This window comes from Micropterus salmoides, unplaced genomic scaffold (genome assembly GCF_014851395.1).
Source record: "Micropterus salmoides isolate LMB-PRFRI ecotype aquatic unplaced genomic scaffold, ASM1485139v1 Ms_hic_scaffold_16, whole genome shotgun sequence".
Classification (NCBI taxonomy): domain Eukaryota; kingdom Metazoa; phylum Chordata; class Actinopteri; order Centrarchiformes; family Centrarchidae; genus Micropterus; species Micropterus salmoides.
Genome location: NW_024040707.1, coordinates 11,688,455 through 11,700,465, shown reverse-complemented (window position 1 = coordinate 11,700,465; position 12,011 = coordinate 11,688,455). Strand labels below are relative to the sequence as shown.

The 12,011-nt window shown below is 39.7% G+C and overlaps 1 protein-coding gene across 2 annotated transcripts in view; it reads left to right on the top strand.

Moving 5' to 3' along the window:
* Positions 1-6,381: 6,381 nt before the first annotated feature.
* Positions 6,382-12,011, top strand: part of dlgap4a (discs, large (Drosophila) homolog-associated protein 4a) — a 100,851-nt gene continuing 95,221 nt past the window's right edge. For both annotated transcript variants that reach the window (XM_038722112.1, XM_038722111.1), the window contains exon 1: positions 6,382-6,627. The gene's annotated coding sequence lies outside the window, so the exon portion shown is untranslated. The remainder of the gene's footprint in view (positions 6,628-12,011) is intronic.

The following is a 12,011-nucleotide window of genomic DNA, read 5'->3' as shown; positions in this document are numbered from 1 at the left end:
TAAGTGAAAGACAAAAAACACGTGTTTCTTGCTAATTAGGGTAAAAGTGCCTGTGTCTTTGATCTGAAGAGCGATCGCTGAGAGATGGATTATACAGAAGAGAGGAGGTGCAAGCTCTTCAGCTTTTCCAATCAGCATAGTCTCCCTGGCCTTTTATGTGTATTTCCCCCCTCGTCAAGCAATTGCTTACATAATCATCTGCTTACTCTAATCTCTGCATCTCTCCCACAATTTTGTGCTCTTTTACACGTCCTTACTTTTCTCCCTTCATACCCCCCTATACCAAATTCAATGCAGCCTCCCTCTGTACCCTAGTTTTTCTCCTTCAGCGCTTTTATCTGACATGCCCACTGGCACTTTCACTCTCTCTCCTGTCCCTCTTCCCTCCACCGGTGAGTGGTCATTGATTACTGTACATGGATTGTATGATGAAATGCCACTCGCCCACCTAACATCCTCTTGTCAGCTGCCCCTGACATCCCACTGCCTCCATGCATTACCAGCGTGTTTAATGCTCACAATGTTACATTCACCCAGATGTAGTGTGTGGATTCACATCTGGAAACACTTTTTTGTTTTGGCCAAACTGCAAAGTGTTTCGATGGTGAGCTTTTAACTACACTAATAGCACATATTTGCTGCAAATGTGACGCTAGTACAATATTATATGGTGGACACTATTGCATACAATGATAAAAAAGGGAGACTAAATCCAATTTATTCTCTTCGGCTGTAAATTGTCTACGCATATTAGCAAATGCATTACAGTGTGAAAACTGATGACACACTCAGAGCCAGAGAGAGGGGTATCCAATTAGTCACCTAATTAGCAAGTGAATGTTGTTTTAAAAATCAAAGGTCTTGAAAAGAGATGGAAAATTAAAGCACTGAAGATAAACCAGAGCATGCACCTGCAACATAGTGTCTTTTACGTTTTGGTATCATGATTTAACTGATACAACGAGAATAATTGTCTTGCTGATTGTGATTTGTGACATCATGTGTGGGTCCTTGTGTGTATGTGTGATGTTTGACAGAGTTTGACGGAGCTGTGGGCAAGTTGTACAGATCTGTTAACTCACTAAAATGGAGATGCAGAGATGCACAGTGGGACTGAACTCTCTCTGCAGGGGTGTGAACAGAGCCAAAAGCCTGCGCTAGTACAGTGACTGCAACGTCACTACCTTTCCACAGCCATAGTTAGATGGCCCTGCAGGGTCACAGCGAGAGGTGACACGCGCCCGCGAAAACTGTCCAGTCAGGGACCAGAAAGGATGTAATAGCAGCTGTGGCTTCCTACTCTTATTTTAAGAAGATCTTCCGCAAATAGGTTTCTCCCACAGAGACAAATAATTGGCGTGATATCTTGGGGGCACTAGCATGAGGAGCAGTCTGCATTTTAATGCCAATCCTCCACAGGAAGAACCCAGTTATGCATGCCAGTGGGCACGCTCTCTGGCCTCTGTGTGTTTAGGGAAACACATGCTATTGGAACAGAGCTTAAGACAGGGTATTAAGTACTATAGTATATAATGTAAATAGATAGAAATGTTTGTGGTACTGCTTTAAAAACAGGGGCGTGAGTTTGACATAAAATAAGTAAAATATGTGCTGCTATAGATTAATCATTTTCACACTCTAAAACACTATGGTCTACTCAGTTCATTGTTTCTTTCTGTGTATAAAATTGGCCTCACAATTGATTGATTACCAGTTAATAAACTCTGATGGTGGATGACGTCAGTTTTCTACCTTATATTAGATTTATCAGATTTGTCTGTTGGTCAGTTGATTCACCATTTTGGTGACAACAACTATAGGATAGATTGCCATAAAAGCTTGTGAAGATGTTCTTGTGTTCTAATGTTGGTGATCCCCTGATTTTTTTATTTCCATCATTAGATTGACATTTTAGTTTTATTTACTGAAACATCTGGACAACTATTGGATGGATTGCCCTGAAATAATATAGTGCAGACATTCATGTTCCCCTCAGGCTGAATCCTAATAACTTCCCTCAACGTTTCATCTAGTGCTGTCATCAGGCAATATTTTGGTTTACCCACTAATTATATTCCAATTATATTATTATTAACCACTGCTGTACATTGTATTTTGCGCTAATTAGCCAATGTTAGCATGCAAACACACTTAACTAATATGGTAAAAAGGGTTAACATTATACCTGCAAAACATCAACATGTTAGCATTGTCATTGCGAATATTTTAGCATGCTGGTGTTAAAGCCTCCCTCTGTACCCTCTGTCTGCACCTTCATTCTTTGTCTGTGTTACCTAACACAGCAAAATATATCTCCTGAATCTAAAAATAATCGTAGATCCAAAATGGCTATCTTCAGCAGCTGTGAGAGTCAGAAATGTGGAGAATGAAAGCAACACAGGCGCACACACAGACCTGGCAGTAGTGTATTCTGAGTAATCTGAGAAACAGTTTGTTAGTCCTGGAACGATTACTGAATATGGGAATTGTTACATAAAACAGATTGTCAATGACAGAACGGACTCATCTGATCAAGCTCACAACAGAGCTTGGTAGTTGATGGTGGAACAGCTTTCTCCCTCCTCCAAAACACTCACTCTATATCATACACTATTCACAGGCCTGAGCACACACCGGGAGGCCAGAGACAAAGCAAAGACTATCCCACTATTTTCACTCTCTCTGCCAACAATGGGTCACGATCTTGTTGGGGTTACACTGCTGAAAAGAACCAGCTACAAATCTCATTTTGCTACGCATTTAATTTCAGAGAAGAATAAAATTGCACTTTCATTTTGTCTGAACCAGACAAAGTAAAGTACACTAACAATGATAGAGAGACTTTGAAAGCAATTTCAATTTTTCTCCATCTAGAACATAAAATGCACAAGAAGAAAATGAGAAAGAAAAAAATTTAAAAATCACAGTAATCTACCTGACTAGATCCATCTTGACTTATACAGGCTGTTGGTGATAAGCTAATTAGACATGGTCTGCTTATCTCATAAGCATTTCAGGGAACGCTTTATTGAAGAACAAAATAATGTACCACATTAAAGCTGTTAAATACTATTTAACTCATTTGCTCTTTTAGTAATGCAGCAATGCAACTGTGGATCTTCATTACTGTTTCATATAGCAGCATTTGGTTTTAATGTTGGTTTAAAACAACTTAATTCTTTATTCTAAAAACAGCAGAATTTGTTTTATTTATTATTTGTTCTCCCCACGAGTTGTTTTTGCTGTTCATTACAAAAACAGAACAGCATCCTATACGATAGATAAGATAAGACTTTATTGATCCCCAAGAGAAAATTTACATGTTACAGCAGCATATAGAGACAGGCTAAGAAGATACAACTCTTTGAATGAAAGAAGATAAAACATTATTGCAATACATTAGAATAAATAATTTATGTAAATTGTGCTAATATATGTGCTAAAGATGTCCAGTAGTGCAACTCCAGTGTGTAATGTGTGAACTATGGGCACAGATATGAATGAAGTATAATATACGTAAGGATATAATAAATAATGTTATGCATTCATGTGCAGTATCTATTTGTAATACACTATAAATCAGTGGTGAAAGAAGTATTCAGATTCTTTAATAATACCACACTGTGAAAATACTCCACTACAAGTAAAATTTAATATGTAAATATTATCAACAAAATTTATTCTAAGTATCAAAAGTAAATGTACTCATTATGCAGTATAATGGTCCTTGTCAGTATTTTTCTATTATATATGATGTTTTACTACTTTATATACTGTTTGGTAGTTTCATCGACGGTGACACATCATGTTCTATAAGATCGTCATACGTTTGTCGCTGTCCTGTGAGAACCATGTATCTCTAAAAAGTCAACTTTTCATGAGCTCAAAGATATAGCTGTTTACAGCTTTGTGACAGTTATTTCCCAGCTAATCCAAGTTTTTTTAAAACAGTTTATTTAACTTAAGAAGTAGTAAAATCTTATCATCTCATAAAGGAACACTTGATCCTTCAGTTTATAACAAAAATTTGCTTTCAGTGATTCGAGATTTTAGAGATTTATTGTTTTCACTGGACTGGACTAAACCAGTCAGACAAATGTGGTGCAGTAAAAGTACTAGTATTTGCCTCTTAGATGTAGTGGAGTAGGACTCTAATGTTGCATAAAATAGAAATACTCAAATACATGTACCTTAAATTTGTCGGGATAGTTTGAGTTTTTTGAAGTGGAGCTACAGTATACCAGGTACTTATCCACAGTCAGTATAACCTGCAGTAGATGGTGGTCAGCATGTCCCCAGTTTGGAGAAGCAGAGAGTTGTACCTGCATGGAAGACAGGTGACAGGTGTGAAAAAATGCTGTATAGTAAGAATGATTTCAAAGGGACATACAAATAGATTACATTGATCAATTGAAATCAATCAATTGAAAATGCAAAGTGAGTGAACAGAAGAAAAATCTAAATCAAATCAATATTTTCTCTTTGCCTTCAAAACAACATCAATTCTTCCGTGCTCTCTGGCCCTTCAGTGAACAAACTGCCAATATTTCAAGCCCAGAGCACCGGTCTGCCTTGAAATTTCTGCTTGGAAAGAGAGCTTGCTAATGCAGGATAACCAACTTGTGTCTTGTTGCCTTGCTCAGTCTGTGTGTGTGTGTGTGTGTGTGTGTGTGTGTGTGTCTGTGGGGACGGTGAAAGTGAGGATAGGATGGGTTCAATCTCTCATGACATATATCTTCATCTTCATAAATTGATTGATTGGTACACACAGTCTCAGACATGTAGCCAACTGATCCACTGCACATTGAATGGCTTCGGCCTGAAGCCTGATTATGGCGCACATGTCACTGACACCACATCCTGTCAGGCTTTTGCAGGGTGTTAAAAACACACGATGGATGTCTTTTAATAACAACTCAATCATCTGGACCAAAAACACTGCTAATGTAACAGTCAGCCAAATGAAGACAAGTGAAATCTCATGGTGCAGGTGGAGTTACAGCCCACCATTGCTGCATTGGGAAGCTGAACTAATTGTCTATCTTGTTGAGAGACAATATGTGAGCAGATTACTGTCAGATAACTTAGCTCAGCCCTATGGAAAAGGACAAGCTGAACAAAGTATTCAGCTTACAACACAACCACTGGCTGCCTAGGTACCCCTTTGGCTATCCACCCTTGGATCAGATGCAGAGTTATTAGTCATGGTCTTATCCCATCAGCCATCCTTAATACTTGTGCTACTGGGCATTATTCTGGAGAGGACAGATTGTCTTATTGTCAGTTTGATTTCAAACTGGAGATTAGTCATATTCATGCAGTTGCTGGTGGCACAGACCTCTCTTTGTGTGTGTGAGTATGTGTGTGTGTGTGTGTGTGTGTGTGTGTGTGTGTGTGTGTGTGCTCATAATGTGTTGTGTTTGTGCCTCCAAACATCTGTGGGGTCATTATTCTCTTCCACAAACGTCCAATAGGTTCATAGCTTAAAAGGAAGATCCAACCTAAAATGTTGTATGTATGTTATTAAGACTAAAAGCACAAAGAAGAACTGTAGCTACTCCACAGACTAATAAATAATGGAGCAACTACAACCATCCATAACAGCATCATGGTAATTTTGTCTTGAATGTGGGGAGATACCATCATGATGTGGGGGATTCAAAATGAGGGTAAAAAACTATTTTCAAAAAACAAGATCTGTTGTATAAGACTGAATTAGTTTCAGCTAAGTATTCCTAATATATTGGCAACTGAATGTATATATATACTTTAAAACACACTATAATGTAGTGGTAAGCAGATGCCAGGACATTGTAAGGATTGTTTGGACATAGCAAGCAATTTGAATATGAAATCTTGGGCTCTGTGAAACAGTGATGGCATTTTTCATGAAAAAAACTATAGACTCCGATTAATTGTCAACAGGCTTCAAAAAGTGTCACCAGAAGACATAGACATAATCAATTGATGCACTGATCTTATTGGGGCTGCCTCACTTTACCGTCATCAATCCAAAACTACAACGCAACATTTATTTTTGAATGAATGTTCCCTTTAAAGTGTCTCTTCTCTCTCCTTGAGTCATCAAACAGCATCACTCTTGGAGAATAAAAAAACACACGCGCATGTTGCCTCTCTGTGCGCATGGTGATTCATCAACCACCGTTTGCTCATGAGACCGTGATTTCGGGTCCGATGAGTTCATTTTTCGGAGCTGAGTGTTTTGTCGTGGGCCCTCGGGTGCCCCCACCCCCACCTCTCTCATCCCGCGTCTCGACGGACCAAACGCTGCTGCTGCAGCAGCATCACCGGCAGCCTCCGAACTGCGTTTTCCCTGCCGTGATGGATCCCTCTGTAAACCGGTGAGCTGCTATCAGAAGCCCGCTGAACTGTGGGGAGGACCGACAAGCAATGAACGCAGCGAGGTTGTGTCCATACATCTAAGGGATAAAAAAATAATATATAGGCTATATAAAGGCTGTATATTTAGTAATATTTTAGGAGCGTCTTGTTTACCTTTCCGACAGATAAACAGCCGGGTGATATTACGGCCGACATGTAAGAACTGGATAACTATTCCCGTGTGAGCGACACCCATCTGCAGAAGATCACAATAAAATGAAAAAGGTAAGATTGTTGACATGTTCAGGATTTTACATCGGGCGTTGCGGGTTTCAGTCAAAAAACTGACGGCTCGACTGGAGCTCATCAGGCTGCATTGTTGCATCGTCAATCCACGTCTTGAGTTGAAATAGACGAATTGCCTGTATGAAATAGGTCGCTCTTCACCTCATGAGTGTGGCTGCAAGATGCCGATATGTGACTTGTAAATGTCAACAGCCTGTTTTGTTTGTTTTTTTGCTTGTCTTTTTTAAAAATGTATTATCATGAATTCGACTCTGGACCACAGCTGCCTCCAGTCTGCCAAAGCCAAAGTCAGTTTACTAAGGCAATGCCCAATACAATATATTTAAATCTAAAACAGTGAAATCATTTTTGTCTTCTTTTGGAAGTGATAGTAGTATTATATATAGGCCTATCTGTGTTTGCCTGTGTGTGTGTTTGTGTGTGTGTGGGTGTATAATTTGTGTTTGACAAAGTAATCAGATCATTGCTTTCATGATTTCTGAGGGGAAAAAAGAGAAAGTGAATTTGGAGTTTTGAAAGAGAAAAACAAGTCTTTTGAGAACAATTAGTTGAATCTTTGTCAGCTTTTAACTGGGTGCAGATTTTGAATTAATCAGCACTAAATTACCATTTTACTTGTGCAGGGTTGCATGACTTTTCTTCTGGCTTTAGACAAGTATAAAATCTCAGACTACAGCAAAGCCACAGCTTCTATCTTCCGTTTGAGTTCACTCTCACTGCTAGAATCAATTGAAAATATTCTATATATAGGCTATATATTTTTGTATCTAAAATGTTAATAGTGTGTTAGAAACACATCTGTGTGGATCTAAACCAGCACACTTCTCTTCTGAAGCTAAGGATGAGGCTGCGTCCAGTGGGGGTTAATCGATAGCCAGTTTGTACCGAGGCCCATGTTTCAGTTGTTGTTGTCGAACAGGGGTCCCTACAATTAAAAGCCCTTTTTGTTAGTGGAAGACTGATTGATAATTCAGCCACAGCTCAATGGGACCACAAATCTGTGGATGGCACACTGAGGGATGTCAGTGTAGCTTAGTACAAGCCTCTGCTGCTGAAAGAGGAGTTTTTGGGCAGCCTGAAAGGTTTGCACATTATAATATAGGCTGAGTGAAATACCCCTTTTCAGTTTAAATGCTTTTTAATGTGTACAGGAATGTTTGCTCTTATAATAAACAGAAAGACTAAAAACATACAAACTGAGGAGTGGGCACAAACAGAGTAGTTGATAAGCTCTGGGTAAAACAGCTCTGTTGGTGGTGGACTGTAGCCTCTCGCTAAGGTGTCAATGTCATATCTGCTGCCAGAGAGCCAACAGCCACGATGATACTGTACTAGAGAGTTTGAAGAAAACCCTGCTGGCTCTGATCCAGGGTGGTGGGTGTTTTTAAAACAGGCTTAGTCAGGGCTACTGCAGAGAGTGATTAGACAAGATGCTGTACAGTATCACACACATCAGTATGACGTCAAAGGGCACAAGCGCTTTAAAAAAAAGTATTTTCACACCAACACCCTGTGGAGTCCTGCAATAACCGAACCAGTACTGTGCAAACAGTTATATTGAATACATGAAGCTGACATTTAGATTACTGTCGTGGGTCGTGGAAATTATATTCCTGGTGAGGGGTTGAGCAAATAATTCAGTTACAACCAACCGTTGTCTTTGAAGAATTTATTTAACAAAAGAGAATAAACAGAAGTACTTAAACACATGGTGGTCCAGAGACCTGCCGCCCAGGGCGGCTTCGGGCGTCTGGCCCCGAGCAAAGGGATGCATCATCATTTACACAGTTGAGGTTTCTCTGTTTTGGGGAACAGAGATCCTCTCTCAGCCTTGAATGAACATTCAAGGAGAGGAAACGAACAACAACAGGGGAAAACACCAAAACAATCTCACAGCTCTGACCTAAACCCTAGTAAATGTGGACAGACTAACATAAGGAGTATAGGAGAGGAAAGGTTAAGGATAAAAACGCAATACATATATATCTATAAGCCATAACGAGAACAGTAATAATAATATTAAAAGATCATACATAAAAGATTAAATGTAAGAGGACACATTTTCTGCCATAACATCATGCAAATTGTCTTCATGAACATTTGTTCTTGTCTGATAAGGTTGCAGTTGGTGCACTGTGTCTTAGCCATCTAACCAAGGGAGGAATATAACTAGTACAAAAGTACATTTGAAAGTACATTTACTCATTAAGTACAACTTTGAGGTATTTGTACTTTACTAGAGTGCTTTAATTTTAATTAACTTTCTACTCCACTACATTATTGGAGGAAATCATGGTACTTACTTAATACTTAGTATTTAAAGTAACAAAAGTAAAAGTATATGTACATCACTTTAATGTTGCAGCTGGTAAAGGTGGGGGTAATGTTAACACCTCTCAATATTGCTGGGTAGCTAAATTTATAACAGTACATCATACTTTATTTGTTGATTATACTCTTTATTAATGATCTGAATCTGCAAAGTAACTAGTAACTAAAGCTGTCAAATAAATGTAATGGAGTAAAAGGTACAATATTTCCTTCTGAAATGTAGTATGAAGTATTATTACTTGACAGCTGTAGTTCCAAATTACTTTGCTGAATATGATTTTATATAAAAAACATATAATCAACTTATAAAATATGGCATTTTGTTACAGATTAAACTACCCATCAGTAGTTTGTCAGTTTGGCCGTTCACCCTGAATCTAGGTCCTGAAGGTTTCAGCCTGTCAAAAGGGAGTTTTCCTTGCCTCTGTCACCAAAGGTTTGCTCATAGTGGGAATTGTTGGGTCTCTCTAAATAATATTATGAAGAGTACAGTGTGAACCTGATCTATATGAAAAGTACAATGAAATAACATCTGCTATGAAATGGCAATATATAAATAAAAATTTATTGAATTAAATCTTAGCTACTTATGTTCTTCCACATAAATGCATCTGTAACTATTATCCAATAATATAATTAATAAAAATAACAATTACTAAAAAACTATTTATTGTGTCTGAACAGGTGTATTGAACAGGTTTATTGATACCTTTCACGGTAAGCACTAAGCATTTAAACAACGAAGAAAGTCAATATCAATACATAAGACAAATATATTAAACAGAGTTAACTGCATAATCATTTTGAAATAAAGAAAGAGTGACTGATCAAGGTATTTACCATAGACAGTATAATTAATAGACGAAGCCACTCCACCGGTTTAAATGGAGAGCAGTGAAGCCGATTTTGGTAATATGAAGTATAGGAAGTATAAGTAGTACTACTACATGGCTACTTCCTATTGGCACCAGGATCTACTGTGCATGATTGTAAAGTATAAGATGCAGATGACGTAGAGCAACAGCAGAAACACCGTAATTTTCGTCATTTGTGGGCCTACATGGCGTCGTCCATGACTTCACTGTTTGAATTCTCGCTAACCCCCTTTGGTTTTGTCATAAACATGTATGTGCAGATGTACTATTACTTTTGGAAATTTAGGTAGTTTTTACTGATAATATGTGTAATACTAAAATAACACATCCTAGATCTGAATGAATGAAATAATCTCATTAAATACTTCCTTCTTTAAATAGTTGAATGTGCTGACAACAAAATCACACAAAAATTATCAATGGAAATCAAATTTATCAACCCATGGCGGTCTGGATTTGGAGTCGCTCCTGATGAGGTCTAAAGTGAGTCTCCTGACGGATCTCCTCCTAGACCTGGACTAAAGCAGCCAACTGCTGGACAGTCTGTGATGCAATGTGGCGTTGGTGGATGGAGCGAGACATGATGTCCCAGATGTGCTCAATTGGATTCAGGTCTGGGGAACGGGCGGGCCGGTTCATAGCATCAATGCCTTCCTTTTGCAGGAACTGCAGGACACACTCCAGCCACATGAGGTCTAGCATTGTGTTGCATTAGGAGAAACCCAGGGCCAACCGCACCAGCATATGGTCTCACAAGGGGTCTGAGGATCTCATCTCGGTACCTAATGGCAGTCAGGCTACCTCTGGCGAGCACATGGAGGGCTGTGCGGCCCCCCAAAGAAATGCCACCCCACACCATTACTGACCCACCGCCAAACCGGTCCTGCTGGAGGATGTTGCAGGCAACAGAAGTTCTCCACGGCGTCTCCAGACTCTGTCACGTTTGTCACATGTGCTCAGTGCGAACCTGCTTTCATCTGTGAAGAGCACAGGGCGCCAGTGGCAAATTTGGTGTTCTCTGGCAAACGTCCTGTTGGGCTGTAAGCACAACCCCCACCTGTGGACGGCCCTCATACAACTAAAACATCTGTTTCTGACCGTTTGAGCAGACACATGCACATTTGTGTCCTGCTGGAGGTCATTTTGCAGGGCTCTGGCAGTGCTCCTCCTGCTCCTCCTTGCACAAAGGCGGAGGTAGCGGTCCTGCTGCTGGGTTGTTGCCCTCCTACGGCCTCCTCCACGTCTCCTGATGTACTGGCCTGTCTCCTGGTAGCGCCTCCATGCTCTGCACACTACGCTGACAGACATAGCAAACCTTCTTGCCACAGCTTGCACTGATGTGCCATCCTGGATGAGCTGCAGCCACTTGTGTGGGTTGTAGACTCCGTCTCATGCTACCACTAGAGTGAAAGCACAGCCAGCATTCAAAAGTGACCAAAACATCAGCCAGGAAGCATAGGAACTGAGAAGTGGTCTGTGGTCACCACCTGCAGAACCACTCCTTTATTGGGGGTGTCTTGCTAATTGCCTATAATTTCCACCTGTTGTCTATTCCATTTGCACAACAGCATGTGAAATTGATTGTCAATCAGTGTTGCTTCCTAAGTGGACAGTTTGATTTCACAGGAGTGTGATTGACTTGGAGTTACATTGTGTTGTTTAAGTGTTCCCTTTATTTTTTTGAGCAGTGTACATGGCTGAATTGCTACTTTCACTTAAGTAAAATATCTAAATACTTCTTCCACCAACAGAAAATACCATAAGAAGAGTTTTCCATCTTCTGTGATTGAAATGGCAGCAAAGAAAGTAGAAGTGTTAACTTGCTGGCTTTCCTTTGCCAATCTCTCTACTATACCAGCCGTATGTGGTGGGTGTAAGGTCAGCTGAGAAACACAACAAGGTAATTACAATATAGCGGATTCACCAGCCTGTCATGTCACTCGTCACTCAGTGTTACACTGAATGATGTAGTGCTGTAACCCAGTCAGGGTGGATTGTTTCCTATGTTATTATGTGTGCGGCAGTATAAAACTCATGTTAGTCTGTTATCACTACGGATGATTTGCAGTTTGAAAGGGAAAAAGACAATACTAATGTGTTTACTGCCTGTGTGACTAAGTTTGACTCAGATAAAATGGTTTGCAGTAGATATATAAT